Genomic DNA, 9,590 nt, shown 5'->3' on the forward strand with positions numbered 1-9,590 from the left:
TGTGGAAGCTGTAATACTGTAAAAAGCACGACCAATCATCTGAGCCGGCCCGGCTAAAATAACTGGATGGCCTACCTGCCTGTCAGCCTTCCATCGGGGCACACACTTATCCCGTGCCCTCATTGGTCATTGGTCGGGTTCGTGTGTGTTGGAGGAGGGGCTCTGTAAGGAAGTGGGAGATTTTTTCCGGCTGTGTATTTTCAAATTCTAGCGCACTCAAGCTGGTTTCTCCAAAATTACCTACCCCACCTTTAAGTTGATAATACGTCCACTTGTTGTAGGTATATGATTGTTTTCCACTTGCTTCTAGTCTGTTTGCTAAGCAATACTTATAATATATTATGAATACTGCTTATAATAGCATGAGAAATAACACTAGAAAGAAAGCTAGCCTTGTTTAATTTCCGGCTTCTTTTGTTATAGTAATAGGGATGGGTACCGAGCCCCGGTATTAAACGGGCCACGGGGCTGAATTATTGAAGACCGTGGTACCGTTAAGCTCCAACGTTATCGGTCTTTTTATCGGTACTGGAGACATGTAAAAAATATGTGTCATATGTATTATTGCTACAGAAACATTATATTGCAGTTTTAGTGTCGCCAACTCCGTTTCCAATATGCAAAAAGACAGCAAAATGCGTCTATGATTATTTTTAGTATTTTCGATCTTTCAATCCAGACGAGAGATCTCTCCCCCGTCTGTGTGCGAGGGGGCGGGGCAGTTTACACACACGCGGCTGCGACATGCAACACACACACGCACACACACACACACACACGCACACACACGCACGCACACACACGGAGGAGATGGCGGAGAGAACGCGCTCCGAGGTGTGGTTAAACTTTATCCGTCTTGAGGTGGACAATGCTCGTTACCAAAAGTGCAATAAGAGTTTAGCATGTAAGGGCGGTAACACGAGCAATTTGTCTAAACATTTAGCAAAAGTGCACCACATTCAGACGGAGGAATGCACCGGGTTCGACTGTCTTTTTTTGTTATAGTAATTAATAGTACAAGAGTCAACATTTACATTAGGCTTCATATTCATTAATGGAAAATAAAGACCTATTTTAGACTTTTTATCACCTTGTTCTTATCTATATTGTTTGCAGTCTTTGTTTGATTTCATTCAGTGCTCTTATAAAGGGAGGGACTGTCTTATCTAATTTGTTTGACTTCCCTGTGAGCTCACTTTAATTCCCTTTGCTTCCTGGATGACGGAGCAACACATGACTGCAACATGTTGTTTTCTGACTGAATTGATAATCATTTGTGCATTTTACTGCCTCTCCTGAGTCCTGACCCTTTGGCCTCTGAAACCTGTTAAAAAGATGGCTGTCGACGTGAAAAAAACACTCTTACTTCCTCGTTCCTGCAGCTCTTTCGGCAGGTTAGTGGTTTTTTCGCTGTGTTTATCCAGCTTCAGGTGACCGGCCGGCATCTCAAAGTCCAACCGTCAAAACAAATTCAAAGTTCACTTTGTGTATGAGAGGTCAGCTGAGAGGATCTACAACTCGGTTTTTCTGGTTTGAATCAATGGATTAACAGCTTTTCACATTTCATTGTCATTTCAATTTGTTCATAAAATAATTTCTGTTAAATTTCATACATACAGTAAGTTTTAAAACGACTATACATACTGTACATCAAGTTCCTCACTGCAGCTGTTCCCCACATTCAATGCAAAACATTGTACACACAGTTCATATTCCTCTCAAGTTACACTATACAAGTAATACTTTCAATTTATTTGAGAGACTACAGATTTAAAATACCCAATCACACCTACAATTTTTTGTTTTTGGACACACACATTCTAAATAATCTTAAAATGTTTGCATTTTTTATATGTGGTTGCAAAACTGACTGATGGGGTTTCTGCCTGCTAAAAACCTGCAACACTTCCTTTTAAAAATCTACTTTATTGCAGGAAAACTTGAACATATCATGCCCAAATTAGCCCTTTGTCAGGTACAGAGGAATTGGACTTTAAACATGAAACATGGATAAGTCCTAAACTAAAGTGTATTTGGATTTAAACACCTTGGTTGCAAGCAAGTCTTAGAAAGTGGATTGTGAGTCAATGTAAAAAAAAATCTTTACAATTCCTCTACATCCCATATTTTTAGAGATAAAAGGGAAAGCAAACTTTCCATCAATCATTTGAAAAAACATATTTGATGTTTTCTTTGGAGCATCTATTCGTGACAAATGTCTTACAATAACAGGAAGAGTTCACTGCTCCATAAAATAAATGTGGTTTGTGAGGATTCACCATTAAACACTTCCAGATTCTGTAAAACAGTTTGAAGAGCGGCTGTGTTTTGTTATTTGAAGACGTGCTGCCAAAACCAGGGTGAATTACTCTTTGGCAAAATGTCAAATTGTGCTGGGAATTCCCTCCTTTCAACAAGCTTTCTGGAAACTCAATGAAGAGCTGAGGTTTAGACATTATACTGACCATAGAAGTTATCAGGAATCGGTAATTGGATCATCTAATAAGATTATCTTTGAGTCCCGTTTTAGGCTTTTTGGTCTTGTTGACAGAGGTGGGAAGTAGTGGAGTACAAATACTTCGTTACTGTACTTAAGTACCTTTTTCTGGTATCAGTACTTTACTCCACTACTTATTTTTCTGACGACTTTTTACTTTGACTTCTTACATTTTGAACACAAATACCTGTACTTTCTACTTCTTACATGTTGAACACAAATACCTGTACTTTCTACTTCTTACATGTTGAACCCAAATACCTGTACTTTCTACTTCTTACATGTTGAACCCAAATACCTGTACTTTCTACTTCTTACATGTTGAACACAAATACCTGTACTTTCTACTTCTTACATGTTGAACACAAATACCTGTACTTTCTACTTCTCACATTTCCCAAACAGGCTGGTTCCTTTAGTTTGAATGTGTGTTTGGTGGCGTGATCATTATTATTTAGAGTCATTGCGTGCCTATTGATTTGAACACGATCCGTGTATCCATCATTTCCTGGTCTTCTCTAAAGAAGAGGGACCAATGAAAACGTTGTCATGTTGCCGTTGTTCAGCATGGAAACATTCATTAGCTAACAATGACATTATTGTTCTATTAATATAAAGGGAGGTCAGGTACTCTTTAAAACAGCTGCTAGTTATGGGTACTTTTTACTGAAGTACATTTCAAAGTCTTTACTTTTACTTGAGTAAAGAAGTTTAGTCAGTACTTCTACTTTTACCAGAGTATTTTTAAACACGAGGATCTGTACTTCTACTTGAGTAAAGGATGTGTGCACTTTTGCCATCTTTGCTCGTTGATGAGCGACAACAGTTCAAATGACGGTCAAACTCAAGGGTCCTAATCAAAGGACCACATCTGATATCTGCACATATTATCAGTAAACCTCAATTTATGACTCTGCCCTCCGATTGAACTGCGATAGAAATTTGGGAAACTTTCTCTGACGATTTTGGGGCTTTACATACGTCAGCACGGATATTTATTCAAGAGGATTCATCCCTTCTAATTCATTTACATTTCCATTTGTTGACATTATGAGTAAACGGAAAAGCCACAAACACTGAGATAAGAGATACAACAGATGCTGTGGTGGAAGGAATATTCAGATCCCTTTCTTGAGAAAATTACTAATGCCACACTGTGAAATACTCCACTATCTATGGGTAAAAGTCCTGCATTCAAAACCATACTTAAGTAAAAGTATGCAAGTATTATAAGCAAAAAGTAAAATTATGAATTGCGCTCATTTTATTGTTATGCATGATGCCATTTGGATTAATATTACTGTTGTATTGTGTTGCATTTTACTACTGTAGATATTAAATGTAATGTATATTATTGCGTTGAATCCATAGCAATGCATAGGCCTACTCATATATATTTGTAGGTTTGTTGATGTCCAAAGTCAACTTTACATTGAGTTTCTCTGAAAAGCAGCTGTGACGATGCACTTCAAGCCGAACAAAAAGCCTTTTTTTCTAGAATTAGTTAAGCCTAAGAAGTAGAATCCTATTTCTGAAGACATTAGGAATAACTGCATCCTTTGTTAATCACAATCTAGAGGTACATGGTTTAATTACTGGACAAGAAAAGGGTTGTTGTAAAACTGTAATCTGAACTAAAAAAGCTGTACAACTACACAACCCAGTCTCACGGCATTTCGTGTTATTAGTCATTTTTTTCGTGTCACACAGAACGATTTTAAATGCAATGTATTTCTATTGGTAGTATGTTTCGTGCCTGCAACACGTGTTTTTGTCCGGTCGGGTCTTGGAAGACCAGAAGCTGTGTGGTTCATAAAAACATGTTCTTACTCAATATCTTACCCTAAGCCTAACTCTATCCCTTTTATTTTAAATTGTATAATGTCTGAGTTTTTTTGCCGTCAGTGAGGAAAAGAAATGGCTCAGAGCCTCAGAATACTGACATCTGTATTTTATGTCATCTTTTTTTCCTTCTAATTTGTTATTATTTGGTGCAGGCACGAAACATACTACCAATATAAATACATTGCTTCTAAAATCGTTCTGTGTCAGAATACTTAAATCTGTATTTTTTTAAATGTCTTTTTCCTTCTAATTTGTTATTATTTACATTGCTTTTAAAATCGTTCTGTGTGACACGAAAAAAATGGCGAAATCGTGTTGGTGAACACGAATCAATAGATTAATTTCGTGACTATAACACGAAATGCCGTGAGACTGTGTTGCAACCACAATATGCTTTTGTGATGTATTGGAGTAGAAAAAAAGGCTGAATAAATGTGTATTGTACAAGAACCTGTGTTGTTTTTAAGCTAATGTACTTTACAGTAAAACAAAAATATCTTGTAGTAGCCTAGCTATGCTATTTATCATGTGTCAGGGATTAGCTATTAGCACTGGATGCTAACCGCTAAGCACCAGACAGCAGACAAAGTTAGCTAGCTAGCTACAGTATGCTAGCTCTTGAACATTGTTGAGCATTTAGCAGCCAAAGAGTCAAATGTGTTTTTCAGGAATACAGAAATAAGAGGATAGTATTTGAGTATTTAATTTACGTTCATCAGTAGGAAAGAAAACCACACAGAATTGATGCTAATGTTGCTCTCTGTCTGCTGGTTGTGTAGCAGCTCTTTGCTAACATCATCAACAGGTGTTTTCACTTATTTCACTTGATTAGTCCTCTCTTTGTGTGGGCTGAATTGAACACCTCCCTAATTGTCTTGAAGGCACAGTCATAACAGATTTGTGTTGTTGACCAATAGAGCCACAATAAAAGAGTCATTTACCCAGAAATGAGTCAGCATTTTTAGACTTTCAGTTCCCGCATCTCGAAATAAATTTGTTTTTATAATGGGTTACTCCTAAAATGAGTCATGCAAGTTAGTAGTGTGCACAGGACACTACATTCATTAAATAATACGAACAGAAGTATCTGATTAAGATAAGATAAGACTTTATTTATCCCGATGGACATTGTTGTGCCAGAGTTAGAAAAATACAATAAACACAGCAGCATAGTAAAACTGTACACTAACAGTGCAGTAAAAAGAGCAATTTAATATCTACAGGAAACATAGACGGTCACATAAGTAATGTAAATATTAACAGTATTTAGTAGTGCAAAAAAACCTAGTGGCAGATACGTAATTGCACGTTATCATAGCACATTATTAATAACAATAATATTGCACATGTTATATTGCAGCGAGTGTTTTGTAATGATGGTAATGATATTTATATAAGACACTTTTAAATTGAATTTGTTAACATCCTGTAGGCCCAAAGTAAATCCCAGCCTAACTCTGCTCTTCTTCTACATGAGCAGAGATCTAATCAGCCTTATCTCATGTAGGTGTACACCGTTGAATTGAATAAGGTAGCTAAAAAAAAACAGTATTCCTAGAAATCGTGCCGATGACTTGTCCTCCGTGTTATTGTTGGTAGCTTCGGCATCTGCTTAGGTCCACGAGTTTATCCACTAGAGGGTAAGTTACATCATTAATTAATAAATTCAGACTTCCACATTAAGGTCAGCACAGATATGATGATGAAATGTGTGTGTGTGTGTGTGTGTGTGTGTGTGTGTGTGTGTGTGTGTGTGTGTGTGAGGGTCACGCCAGTGGAACAAGCGAGGGGGCATTTCAACACCAGCATGTGACCCATAGCTTCCATTACTGATGGACGAACCATTGGGCCCACTGGGGATGTAAATTGGTGCTCGAGTTTCAAAACAACAACCAGTGTGTGTTGCTGCGAGTGTGTGTTTTTGGGCCAAGGATTGGAGTCCAATGGATTTTCAACTATTAGTGCAGCTATTCGTAAGTGAGTGTCTACGAATCCTTCTGCTAACCCACACAAACACAAACACACTTACAGATGGTTTCCTAATGAGCGAGGATGCGTCAGAGTTGAACCCGACCGCATCTTGTTTCCATGCGGGAGGCCTGACCTTGTTGACGCTCAACAACAGCATCTGTCTTCGAGAAAGAATCCCTCGACGTGGCCTCCGTGACTCCTTCTCACATCCTAGAAAGTCTCCTTTTTAGGTAAATGGACTGTACTTATATAGTGCTTTATCCAGTCTTTAAGACCCCTCAAAGTGCTTTACATACTACATGTCATTCACCCATTCATACCCATTCATACAGAGCAGTCTACCGAGGACCTAACATTCACACACATTCACACACCGTTGGCCATCGGGAGCAACTCAGGGTTAAGTATCTTGCCCAAGGATACATCAACATGTTGACTGCATGGGCTGGCATCGAACCCACAACCTTCTGGTTGAAAGACGACCGCACTCCCTCGCAGCCACAGTCACCCTGATAGGTGGCGAGTGAGAGTGCTTTCCAGGCATCCTCCAGACGTATATAGACGATAATCGGATATCTACTGGAAGGAAAAGCGCCTGACCTACAAAATAATTAAATTCCTGTTCCACTTAAGGGTTGGATTCTGATCAGCTAACATTAAGTTGTTATATTTGTCATGCGCTTGCTATCGGACACAACATCAGAGCTAAAACATTATCAATGTTGTATCTTGGTTTAAGAAAGGTAAGACAAGATACATTTAACTTATAATATCAAAAGAGAACCCAACTGCTATGATCACGTTATGAAGGTTGCATCATGTTTTGTGCAGAAAGGGTTGAATGAGTCAAAGTCAAAAGTAAAAGTCAACTTTAATGTCAATTTTTCTGTTTGTTTGTACAGACAGAGAGATCTAAATAACTTTTCCAACAATCCCGAATACAAAATACAAAATACAAATATACAAATATGTATAAAATATGTATATCCTATATATATGAGCATCGTGTGCTTCCTATTTACAGCATATTTGTACAGATTTCCCATATATTTGGTGCCATACCTGCATTATTCAAAAGTAAACTGCACATCAGGTCTGAACATTTCCCGACAAACACCAGGATATAGAACTCGTGATTTTGCTATGCTAACAGCTAGCCAGTAGCCTAAATGTCTAGGGTTTTGTAAAATATGTCCTTAGGGGAAAGCTGTTTTACCTGTTCGATAATTTTGATGTTTTATATTTAAACTAATCTGATTCTGGATATATTCTGATATTCAACCATGTTTGATTTGGTGTTTAAGAGATAGTAGGTTGGATTTCGGACACAATCTGATCCTTTCCAAAGGGACCAAATGTGCACCATTGTTGTTGTTTGGTTAAAAGCCAACAGCCCTATACTTTATAGTGTAAACTTCTTCTGATGTATGGATTCTGGACACTTTGGGCTTCCCAGAAGGACCATGCAATCTCTTCTTTGGTTATGGGATGGGCTCTCTTATTAGATATAGAGATAGTTCATGTATTGTCTTGGTAGGACATTCATGAACTTGTAGGTGGGATTCTGTACAAGTTTTATCCCATCCGATGTGGACCAAATGTGCACCATTGTTGTTGTTTGGTCAAAAGCCAACAGCTCTATACTTTATCTTGTAAACTTCTTTTGATTAAGGGATTCTGGACACTTTGGGCTTCCCAGAAGGACCACATAATCTGTTCTAGTAATGGGATGGTCTCTCTTATCACCAGGGAACCTCCCATCCGTTATGATATCATGCTTTGTTGCTCATCTATGGCAAGCCGTTTGAGTATTTATTCCATATCCTTGATATCAGACGGCAGCTGCCTACACTAGTTGGCTCTTTGATTTCACTTGTTAGATATATGGTCACACTAGTTTGGCACTCTGTGTTACTAGTTGAATAAAACATTTTTCAGCAACTAGTGGCACTTTTGTCCGACTAGTTCCTACATAAGACTTACTAGTGACGCCAGGAGCGGCACTAGTAGCACCAAAGTCCCAACTTGTAAGCTTTTTGATGAACTAGTGACCCTCTGACTGTACGAGTGTTTCCATCGGGAACAGCTTAGAGCTCTGAGGGAACACACAGACCACCTCACCTCCGATCTCTACACACTTTGAGCTTCACAACGGCTCCTCAGAAACCAGAGGGTGAAACAGGGACAACGTATCTAAGCCAATGCCATTCACAAAGTAGATTAGTCAAAGAAAGCCTACAGCCTTAAACAGATTAAGAAAACAAACAATAGCTGCAGCTACAACACGGAGAAACAGAAAGGGAAACATAGAAACACTTGATTTCATGTTTTTCCATTTGGTTTGTGCACTGTTATCTTTAACACATTGGTACGGGACAACGCTGTCTGTGTTTGAAGACGTTCTTTATGCATTTATAAAGTGAAATAGTTAACTTTTCGGACTACTTTCACTCCACACATTGGCCACCTTTTGTTTCTGTTCACTTGACCAATGAAGGGATTGATCCTTATCCCTTCCTCTCATCCTTTCACTTTCTGACCTCAACATTATCCACATCCTCTCATCCCTCTACATCCCTTCACCTCTTCCACCCCTCACCCAATTCCCTTCATTTATCAACTCATCGACCTCTTCATCCCTTTCATCCCTTCCTTTTTAACCTGTGCATAATTCTCTTATGTCTCATTCTACCAAGGGGAACGTAATCAGCTTGAATCGGAAATACTCGGAGTCTCTCTCTTAGTTATCATTATTTCACGTCCTCCTACGGTGGCCTAAAGGTCGTCATTCTTCATCCCCTTTTTTTAAATTGTCTTTGTTATAAGTGAAAAATTGGTCATATATTGTTTATACCAATCAGAATAAATGTACTTGCATGTTTCATATAAGGCAATTTACTTGATCTTCTGTAATAACAATTGATTTTAGTGTCTGAGTCTTCATTAATAGATCTAAGAGATTGTTTTTATTCATATTTGTGAAGATGTTCTTTCTTTAGGGGCTCTAGCGTTGTGTTTTTACAACCTGTGGATTCAAAAATATGGTTTTTTTCAGGTTGTGTACGATGGTGTTTTAACATGCCATTATAATGGGGTGTAAAAAGCCAAAAATCAGTACTTTGATCATATCAACTTTTCATTTTATGTGTGTTTTCTGGGTATTTTAAGTGTGTGTCCTTGACTCTGTGTGGTGCTGCCATCTGCTGGTTACTGGCTGTGAAAGGAGACACCTTTAAAATATAGTTTTGAGTTGAGAAATCCCTCCTTCAAGGTAGGG

The sequence above is a fragment of the Trematomus bernacchii genome, unplaced genomic scaffold (genome assembly GCF_902827165.1).
Source record: "Trematomus bernacchii unplaced genomic scaffold, fTreBer1.1, whole genome shotgun sequence".
Classification (NCBI taxonomy): domain Eukaryota; kingdom Metazoa; phylum Chordata; class Actinopteri; order Perciformes; family Nototheniidae; genus Trematomus; species Trematomus bernacchii.